Source organism: Crocuta crocuta, unplaced genomic scaffold, assembly GCF_008692635.1.
Source record: "Crocuta crocuta isolate KB4526 unplaced genomic scaffold, BGI_CrCroc_1.0 scaffold318, whole genome shotgun sequence".
Taxonomy (NCBI): domain Eukaryota; kingdom Metazoa; phylum Chordata; class Mammalia; order Carnivora; family Hyaenidae; genus Crocuta; species Crocuta crocuta.
Genome location: NW_027531425.1, coordinates 5,822,345 through 5,831,623, shown reverse-complemented (window position 1 = coordinate 5,831,623; position 9,279 = coordinate 5,822,345).

Here is a 9,279-nt window from a genome sequence, read left to right as displayed (position 1 = left end):
TGTTGTCATATAGTAAGTCCTGACATGATATAGTTGCTTCCTGCAAAAAGTCATATATTTAAAGGGCTCTTAATAAAGATAACTAGTTAGGTAACATGATCAATAACATTAGCTTCTGAGTTGTGCATATAGGATTTGAACCCAGCACTTTTATTGCAATGTCTAGGCCCTCTCTGCTTCCTCTCTTTTTCTTTTCATTGCTTTCTACTCAGTTCCAATACAAACTCACATCATGTATATGTTCCTCTAAGAAAGTCTTTGTAAGAGTCACTGCATATTAGGAAGGTTGAAACAATGCTGAAGAAAAGAAAGAAAAAAAAACAACTCTCATCTTCCTCTCTGCACACAAGCCTTTGTCGTCATGTCCTCTTCGACTCGAATGATGCTGTGTTCATAATACATATAGACTATATTTTCATACCCATATTTTCAATTCACAAAGAACTTTTACAGATATTATCTAACACAGATCAACTTTAATGCAAAAAAGAGAAATGTTACCCAAAGAACGGCTGTTTACAAGCTGAAATTTTGGGATAAAATGTTTAATCAATACTTCAAGATTTTCTTCTACCCTGGTTAAGTTTTCCATACTTAGCAAATAAAAATACAAGACACCCACTCAAATTTGAATTTCAGACAAACAAGTAATACTTTGTTAGTATAAATATGTCCATATCATATTTGGGACATATTATAGTAAAAAATTATTTGTTGCTTATCTTAAATTTAAATTCAACTGAGCATTCTGTATTTAATTGGTAACCCTATTGGTAAAGAATAACCTAAAAATCCTTTTCTAGCCAGGCTTGCTAGCAAGTAATTACTTGAGTAGAGAACACTAGGAGGCCTCTTTTTAAATGAAGTCAGAGTAACTTAGTAAAGCAAAGATTCTCTCTGGAAAACAACTGTGCCCTAAAGTGTTATTTTAACACATCCATATTTTTGTGCAATACATTTCTCAAAGTATTCTCCACCTTTAAAAGTATAATTTTAAAATAGGAAGAATCATTCCCGTTTAAGTCTGTTTCAGACTCAAACAACACAGAAACACATTCTGATTTAAAAAAAAAAGATGTAGGCAGCAAAGAAAGTGATAAACTTCAGTTATCCTTAAGACAAAAAACATCAAAATAAATGAGGATGAAAAACTGCCTTTTCTAGACATCATTTTAGCCAACTAGAATATAATTGATTCCATGATATTCTGTTATTTAAATATGATATATTATGATCTTACTCTGCTCTTGGCAGAAGATATAATGTTTATAGGAAATAAGCTTAAAGACTGTAAGAACTGGGTAATTCAAAAATTACAATGCTATATTTCAGGACAGAAGACCTAGACAGGATAGGTCTGAAGAAAAAATCCACAGCAGTGTGGAAACTTAAATACTCAACACAAAAAGTTGAGGGATCACTAACAGAGGCCATTTTACTTACCCTTCATAGTATCCCTGACATCTATCTCCATCACATCCTTCCCCATTTGCTATTGTCAGAGAAACAGTTCTGTGTGATGTAATGCTGAGTAAGCCTAATCTGAAGCACCAATGTTTGTCAGGGTCTTATATTCAGATTAAAAGTCACTTTTGCTGAAATTATTATTCAAGATTCCTATAAGCAGAACTGTCTTGGAGAAGGAAAAACTGAGGTCACATTCACCTCAGACCTACACAGTGTTTAGAAAAAGATATGAGCAATGATGTTCTCCCAACCCATCCTTGGGAAAGTGCAACTGCCTCTAGTGTATAAACATGGGCCATTCCCCTCCCCATGTGACTTATAGAATGCGTGTTCTCATAAATAATACATGAAAGATGCTGCAATTGCATTGTTTTGAAGCTGAAGGTCATCGGTATCCTTTCCAAATTATCACAGTGGCGATTCTATTTTCCAAGAACTTGATCGTTTAAAGAGGTTATTCCAAAATTGTTTGCATCTGTTTAGGGCATGAGGATCATGTCTGACCAACACAAACAACCAAAGGGCAGGTCATTTATTAGAGATAAAACCAGACTGGGGAAAAACTCACAATATTTGGTATTGAGATATCTTCTCTATGTAACAATATGAAACATAAGGGGCTCTTGTTATAACATCATAGCTCCTGGTAGTCTAAAATCTATGACTATTTCTGGTTGACTTATTTAAATACCTGAGCGTAAAAAATAAAACCTCATCTTTTCCTTCTTTAATTGTCTCATTTTAATTCTTTTAAGTTCCAATATGCTCACTTATGACTTACTAGGAATAGACAATGATCATCAACCCAACAAAAAATTACTTAGCACTTACCATAAACTTGGCCACATATCAGATCCTATGAGGTATAAAAAGATAAACAAGGTATAGCCTTTGTCCTCACAGAGCTTAAGCTTATACACTAGCAGAGAACTGGACTACAAAACAGAAATAACTATACTACAAATTAGACTGTGTAGGGGCGCCTGGGTGGCTCAGTCGGTTGGGCAGCTGACTTCAGCTCAGGTCATGATCACACAGTTCATGGGTTCGAGCCCCGCGTTGGGCGCTGTGCTAACAGCTAGCTCAGAACCTGGAGTCTGTTTCAGATTCTGTGTCTCCCTCTCTCTCTGACCCTCCCCTTCTCATGCTGTCTCTCTTTCTCAGAAATAAATAAAACATTAAAAAAAATTCAAGTTAGAACGTGTATGTGCCCAAGCAGAGAAGTAAACAGTTATGAGAACATACAGAAGGAAAAGTTTAATTTAGGGTTTCTAGAAAGACAGCTTCTGAGTCTAAGGTAGTGGGTAGAATTACATTTACCAGATTTGGGGGTGGGGGGGGAACAAAAATTCCAAATGTGCATTAGTTAAAAAGCATAGAAGTAATAAATGGTGGGACATGGTCACAAAACGGTTGGGTATAGGATGGCTGAGAAAGAACAGGAATGGTAAGTCTAACGATAGATTATAAATAATAGAGTGCCCATTATGATAGACTTTTAGTTTGGTTTTTGGTTTGCTCTCTTTATTTTCTGCTTTCTCAATATCTGCTTCCAGTATTCATTTTCCTTATTCTGGCAACAGTATTGGATTTTTTCTTCAGAGAACAGTCAGTTGCTGTTCCAGTAGGGCTAAAGACAGTGTAGAGTAGGAAGAAAAGAGGTCTAGGAGAACGCCTCAATAAACCCCGGCATTTAATAGCTGCATGGAAGAAGGCAACCCATAAAGGAATAGAGGAAAGATGCCGGAAATAGGAGCAGGCTGGCAAGAAGGTCAGGAAATTGACACTGCCAGAATAGACTATTTTTTCAAGTCTTTAAGGTGGTTTAGCTGTAAAAGAAAGATGACTGATAAGGCAGGGACACAGAGAAAAATGAGGGATCGAGTGAGGTTTTGCTTGTTTGTTTGTTTGTTTTTAATTGGATGTACTTCAGCATGATTAGAAATTGATGGGAAGAATCTAACAGAGAAAGATGAAGATGCCTGGGGAAAAAGAAATAGTAACTTTAGACCCTATATGTTATCCATCACAGATTGCAAATGTATTACTGACGGATCTAGTGGGTTCTCAAATTTTCTCAAATTCAATTAATTAAATCAAATAGCAGAACACTTTAAAAGTAAACAAATAAAAAGAAAATAGAAATGATTAACGGGGTGAGTTTCCTGGAAGGTGGGAGGTGAGGTGATCCAGAGTACAGACTGGCAAGCCCTTCTGCAGGATGGGGAGACAAAGAGGCGCAGAAGAAGAGACAACAGCATGTTGAGTATCAGGAAAACAGGTCATTTACAGACAGTAGAGGTACAAGAGTGACATGAAATCAGGGACCAAGATGGACAAGAGATAAAAGGGGGAAATAAAGTTGGAGGCCAGGAATAAGCTGCTGCAGGTACCACTAGGGGTTAATTTTTTAAGTAAAAATATTCATTTGCACATTGACGTGGCATACCCATCAAAGCAATTAAATGGAAGAAACATATTTGGGGATACTTAAAAAATGTCTCTCTCACTTTTGAAAATAAGTAAACTGCAAGTAAAAGAATACTTTTAACCCTCTAGCTTTAGACTGGATAATGCAAGTTTTATTTTATTTTTAAAGGAAGGGGTTTTTTTTCATTTTTTAATGGTTTTTAATTTATTTTGAGAGAGAGACAGCAAGTTGGAGAGGTGCTGACAGAGTGGGAGAGAAAGAATCCCAAACAGGCTCTGCACTGTCAACACAAGTGCATAGGGCTAGAGCCCACAAACTATGAGATCATGACCTGAGCCGAAACCCAAGAGTTGGATACTTAACCAACTGAGCCACCCAACCACCCCCAAAAAGCAAGTTTTAAATGACAAACTGAAAATGAGTTTTGGAACCAACAGCTAAAGTCTGTATTGCCAAGTGGTTAGTATGTTCATTGTGTGAGAACTATTCATTTACATAAATTATAGAAACTACAGTTACTGATGGTCACGCCAAACATTCAAATTCAATCAGTATAAAGATAAAGGATTGTATAAATAAACAGGAAAATGAATGAATGAATAAATAAATGAATGAATGAATAAATAAATAAATAAATAAATAAATAAATAAATAAATAAAATAATGCCTTTCTCTTTGCTGCTTGGTTATAAAAGACTTATTCCATCACAAATATTTTAAAGGTATCATAAACAACAATCCACCAACATAAATCAGAGCATATACCTTGCAAAGCAATATCACTGATGTCTATTATCTGGCTTTGATTGATTATCTGCTTATCCTAAACTCATCTAAGTACCAATCCAGATTGTACACTGAAAGCAGGCTTGGTTCTAAAAATAGGGAAAATTATTTTCAAAGCCAATGCATTAGTGGTCTAGAATTTTTAATTACTCATCTTAAACATATTCACAATCTGGAACAAAAGTAATTGCTAAGTAGTAGTATCAGAGTAGCCCAAGTCACATGGGAGATAGGCAAGATGCCTGCATGTTTCTTGAGAAGGAAGTTGCTGGTATACGACTTTAAAGGCAGCTTTGTTAAACTGGCATTCACTAAAGGCCTAAAAAGGATCTACAGAGAATTCCAAAGCTCATATTTATCCTGTTGCATATCAATTTTTTATCAAAGTCATCACTTTATCACTAGTTTTTAAAAACTGAGATAAAATTTTTTAAAAATTTGTCAATGATTATGTGGTACTTTTAAATATTAAAAAAATTTTTTTCTAATGTTTATTTATTAATTTTGGAGAAAAAGAGACAGAACACAAGCAGGGGAGTAACAGAGAGCAAGGGAGAACAGATCCCAAGCAGGCTCCAGGCTCTGAGCTGTCAGCACAGAGTCCCCCACAGAACTCAAACTCACAAACCATAAGATCATGGCTTAAGGTGAAGTCAGAGGCTTAACGGACCGAGCCATCCAGGAGCCCGTACTTTTAGATGTTCTGATTTGGGGGGCACTTGGGTGGCTCAGTCAGATAAGAGCTGGACTTCAGCTCAGGTCATGATCTCATAGTTCTTTGGTTCAAGCCCTGTGTCAGGCTCTATGCTGACAGCTCAAAGCCTCCTTAAGATCTCAAATCTCTCTCTCTCTCTCTTTCTCTGCCCCTCCCCAACACACACTTTCTCAAGATAAATAAATAACACCTTAAAAAAATAAATTTATTCTCTCTTGTTCATATTCTTTAGTCTACTTTCTCATTCATGATATATTTTCTTGTGCATTTCTCTTCATCATCTGTCAAAATGCGGTTTAAAATGCCATCTCCTCAAGGGTCCCTGGGTGGTTCACTCTGTTAAGCACCTGATTTCAGCTCAGGTCATGATCTCACAGTTTGTGAGTTTGAGGCTTGCATCTGGCTTTGTGCTGGCAGTTCAGAGCCTGAAGCCTGCTTCAGATTCTGTGTCTCCCTCTCTCCTCTGCCCCTTCCCCTACTCGCACTCTATCTCTCTCTCAGAAATAAACATTTTTTTAAAAATCTTTTTAAAAAAAGAACTGACTTTGCTAAAAAAAAAGAAAAGCCACCTCCTCAGTGAGGCTTTCCCAACTTCAATTAATAAATTAGTTCCCTGTCCTCCTAACATGCCATTATATAGTTATACATCTCTCTCTGCCTCTAGACCTTTTTGTATCCCTAGCATTAAGCACTGTTTCTGAAACGGTAATCTCAATAAATGCAGGATTTTGCAAGTCACTAGTATTTATAGGTAGGCACTAAAATAACTGTGATGACATCTCAAGTACTTCTCTAACGCTATCCAGGTTACACATTACGTTCTCTGCAGACAACACTCCAAATACTAGCCTTTCCACTCACCCAGGCTATTTCAGACTCATCTTCAAACAATTCTGTATGTACAACTTTATATGTACTCTCATATTTGTGCCCATGTCCCAATCTCTCTTGTTCTCAATCTCTCACTCTCTTTCTCCCTCACCAGAATTTCTCTCTATGTTAGGAGACAATGAGAAGTCTGTATTCTCTTAGCTCCTTATTGCTATTTTCAGACTGTTCTAGCACTTTTATTAACAAAACCCTCTTCCCCTAAAGTTCATGGTACTGTATTTATTACCAGCTTCTACAGTTCCTTGTTAATTTCAATCATCTGTTTCAAGACCCTGACCCAAAAGCCACTGATGATTGTGGCACCCAACTCACATTTTTCCTTTCATCTCTTACGTTATTATGGGCAACTTCAGCAATTATATGGAAGCGTTTAAAAATTGTAAAAGAACTACCCAATATTTTTGAGCACCTATTATGTGCTAAACACTTTGTAAGTGCTGTCATGAATTATCTTGTTTAATCCTCCCACTGATCCCATGAGACATGTGCTACAATTAACCCCATTTTACAGATGAAAAAATGGAAGCTTAGATGCTCTTACTGACTCTTGGCCAGGATCACACACCAAGTAAGCAGCAGAGCTGAGAAGGAAACTCAGGCAGCCTGACCACTGAGCTGCTTTAAACCACTACACCATGCTGTCCTTAGACTAACAGAAAAACCATGGCTCCTTGATCTCGCAAACATGGTGGCCTTTCCCTTCATAATAACAAACCCCAAGTGCCAAACCAGGAGTCTGTGAGCACTGGGAACTGCTCCTATATGAAATATTCCAAATCGCGTTACACCTTTCCCTCCACTTCACTTGATAGATTACTCCCCTCCCACATGTTCCTCTACCCCATGTAGATTTCAGTCCTTCTCTTCACTCCCTACTAATCTCCCTTACTCACACTTCCTAGACCATTAATAACCATCTAACCTGCACCTTCAACAAGCTAATGCCCTGTTCTCCAGCTTTACTGCTCCCTAAATTTCTAATCATGAACCACTGTAATCACATGCCTTTCCTCTCCTGTATCTAGCCCTTACATTACCTCACCACTAAGCAGCATCTGATTGTGATGCTGTCCTCTCACCTTATAGTACTTGGGGTTGGGTTTTCCTGGTTTTTTCTATTTCCTAACCTCTCTAAGAATCTCTATTTGGTTTTTCTGACCAACCTTTCAATGTTGGATTCCAAATGTTTCTCACTGGCTCTTTTATAATTTTAAAATAATTTGGGGGCATCTGGGTGGCTCAGTCGGTTGAGCATCTGACTCTTGATTTCAGCTCAGGTCATGATCTCACGGTTTGTGACATCGAGCCCTGAGTAGGGCTCTACACTGGCAGCACGGAGCCTGCTTGGGATTCTCTCTCTCCATCTCTCTCTGCCCCTCCCTCCACTTCCTCCCAAAAATAAATAAACTTAAAAAAAAAATACTCTGTATGATACTATAATGAGGAATACAGGTCATTATACATTTATCCAAATCCATAAAATGAACAACACCAAGAGTGACTCTTAATGTCAACTACGACTTTGAATGATTACAATATGTCTTTGTAAGTTCAACTGTAACAAATGTACCATTCTGTGGGGTATGTTGATAATGGGGGAGGCTGTGCATGTGTGAAGGCAGGAGGTATTAAAATCTAAAAAAAACCTTTATAGTATAAGCTATACATATTTCTACAATTTTGTCCTCCTACAACTTGTTCTTTTCATTCAAATTTTCAACATTATTTTTAGACACCTAAAACAATTTATCTTTTCTCCTACTGGTAGACATTTAGGCTGTTCCCAGATTTTTACAGCTCCAAATAATACTGCAGTAATCTGACCCTTTTCTTGGTGCACATGAGAATTTCTCGAAGATTTTCAAACTGTTTGTAATCAGGACAGCTTTACACTCTTAAAAATCACTGAGGACCACAAGGAACTTTTGTTTATGTGGATTATAATATCTATAAATATTTGTCATATTAGAAGTTGAAACTGAAATATTAACAGCGCAGGGCATCTGGCTGGCTCAGTCGGAAGAGAATGCAACTCTTGATCTCAGGGTTGTAAGTTCAAGCCCCACGTTGGGTGTAGAGATTACTCAAAAATTGAATCTGCATTGGACTCCATGCTTACAAGGTGTGGAACCTGCTTAAGATTTTCTCTCTCCCTCTGCTTCTGCCCCTCCCCCACTTGCACACATGCACAATAAATAAATAAATAAACGAATGAATAAATAAGTAAATAAATAAATGCTTTATTAATAAGTTTTGATCTTCCCAAACCCCTAAAGGATCTCAGGGGCCACCAGAGGTCCCAGATCACATTTTGAGAGCCGCTACTATTAGATATATACAAGGTTTAGGATCTCTGCATTAACGTAAATTGCCAAATTTTCTCTCCAAAGTGGTTATACCAGATACACTCCCAGCATCTGGCAGTTCTGTTTTCCGAACTGGTGGGTACAATTTTCAAGGAGGTTGTTTATATATGTGTGTATGTAATATATATGATATATATATACCTTGATCTACCTTGATAGATCTCAGAGGTCTTCAAATAGCTTTTTAAATATTTAATCAAGTTTTTCTTACCCAACTGAGCCACCCAGATGCCCGTATTAATCAAGTTTTTCTAATGAGCTCAGCAGAAGATTGTTTTCTATGACAAGAATGTCTATCATTACCACAAGGAGAAATTGGGTTACATTTTCTTTTTAATATTCATAATATTATTTAATATTCATATTTGATTTAATAAAATGCAAAATTAAGCAACAGTTCTGTTCTCCTCCTGAACAATATAAGAATTTAAAAACATTTTAATTGTGGGGCGCCTGGGTGGCTTAGTCGGTTAAGCGTNATATCCCTATTTTAGAAATGTGCTTATTCAGCATTTTTTATTAACTTATTTTTATATTTCCTATATCAGTCATAGTTACATGTATATATGTACATATATATGTATACATTATAAATTACATAGAGCTTCTCTGATTAGGAAAAT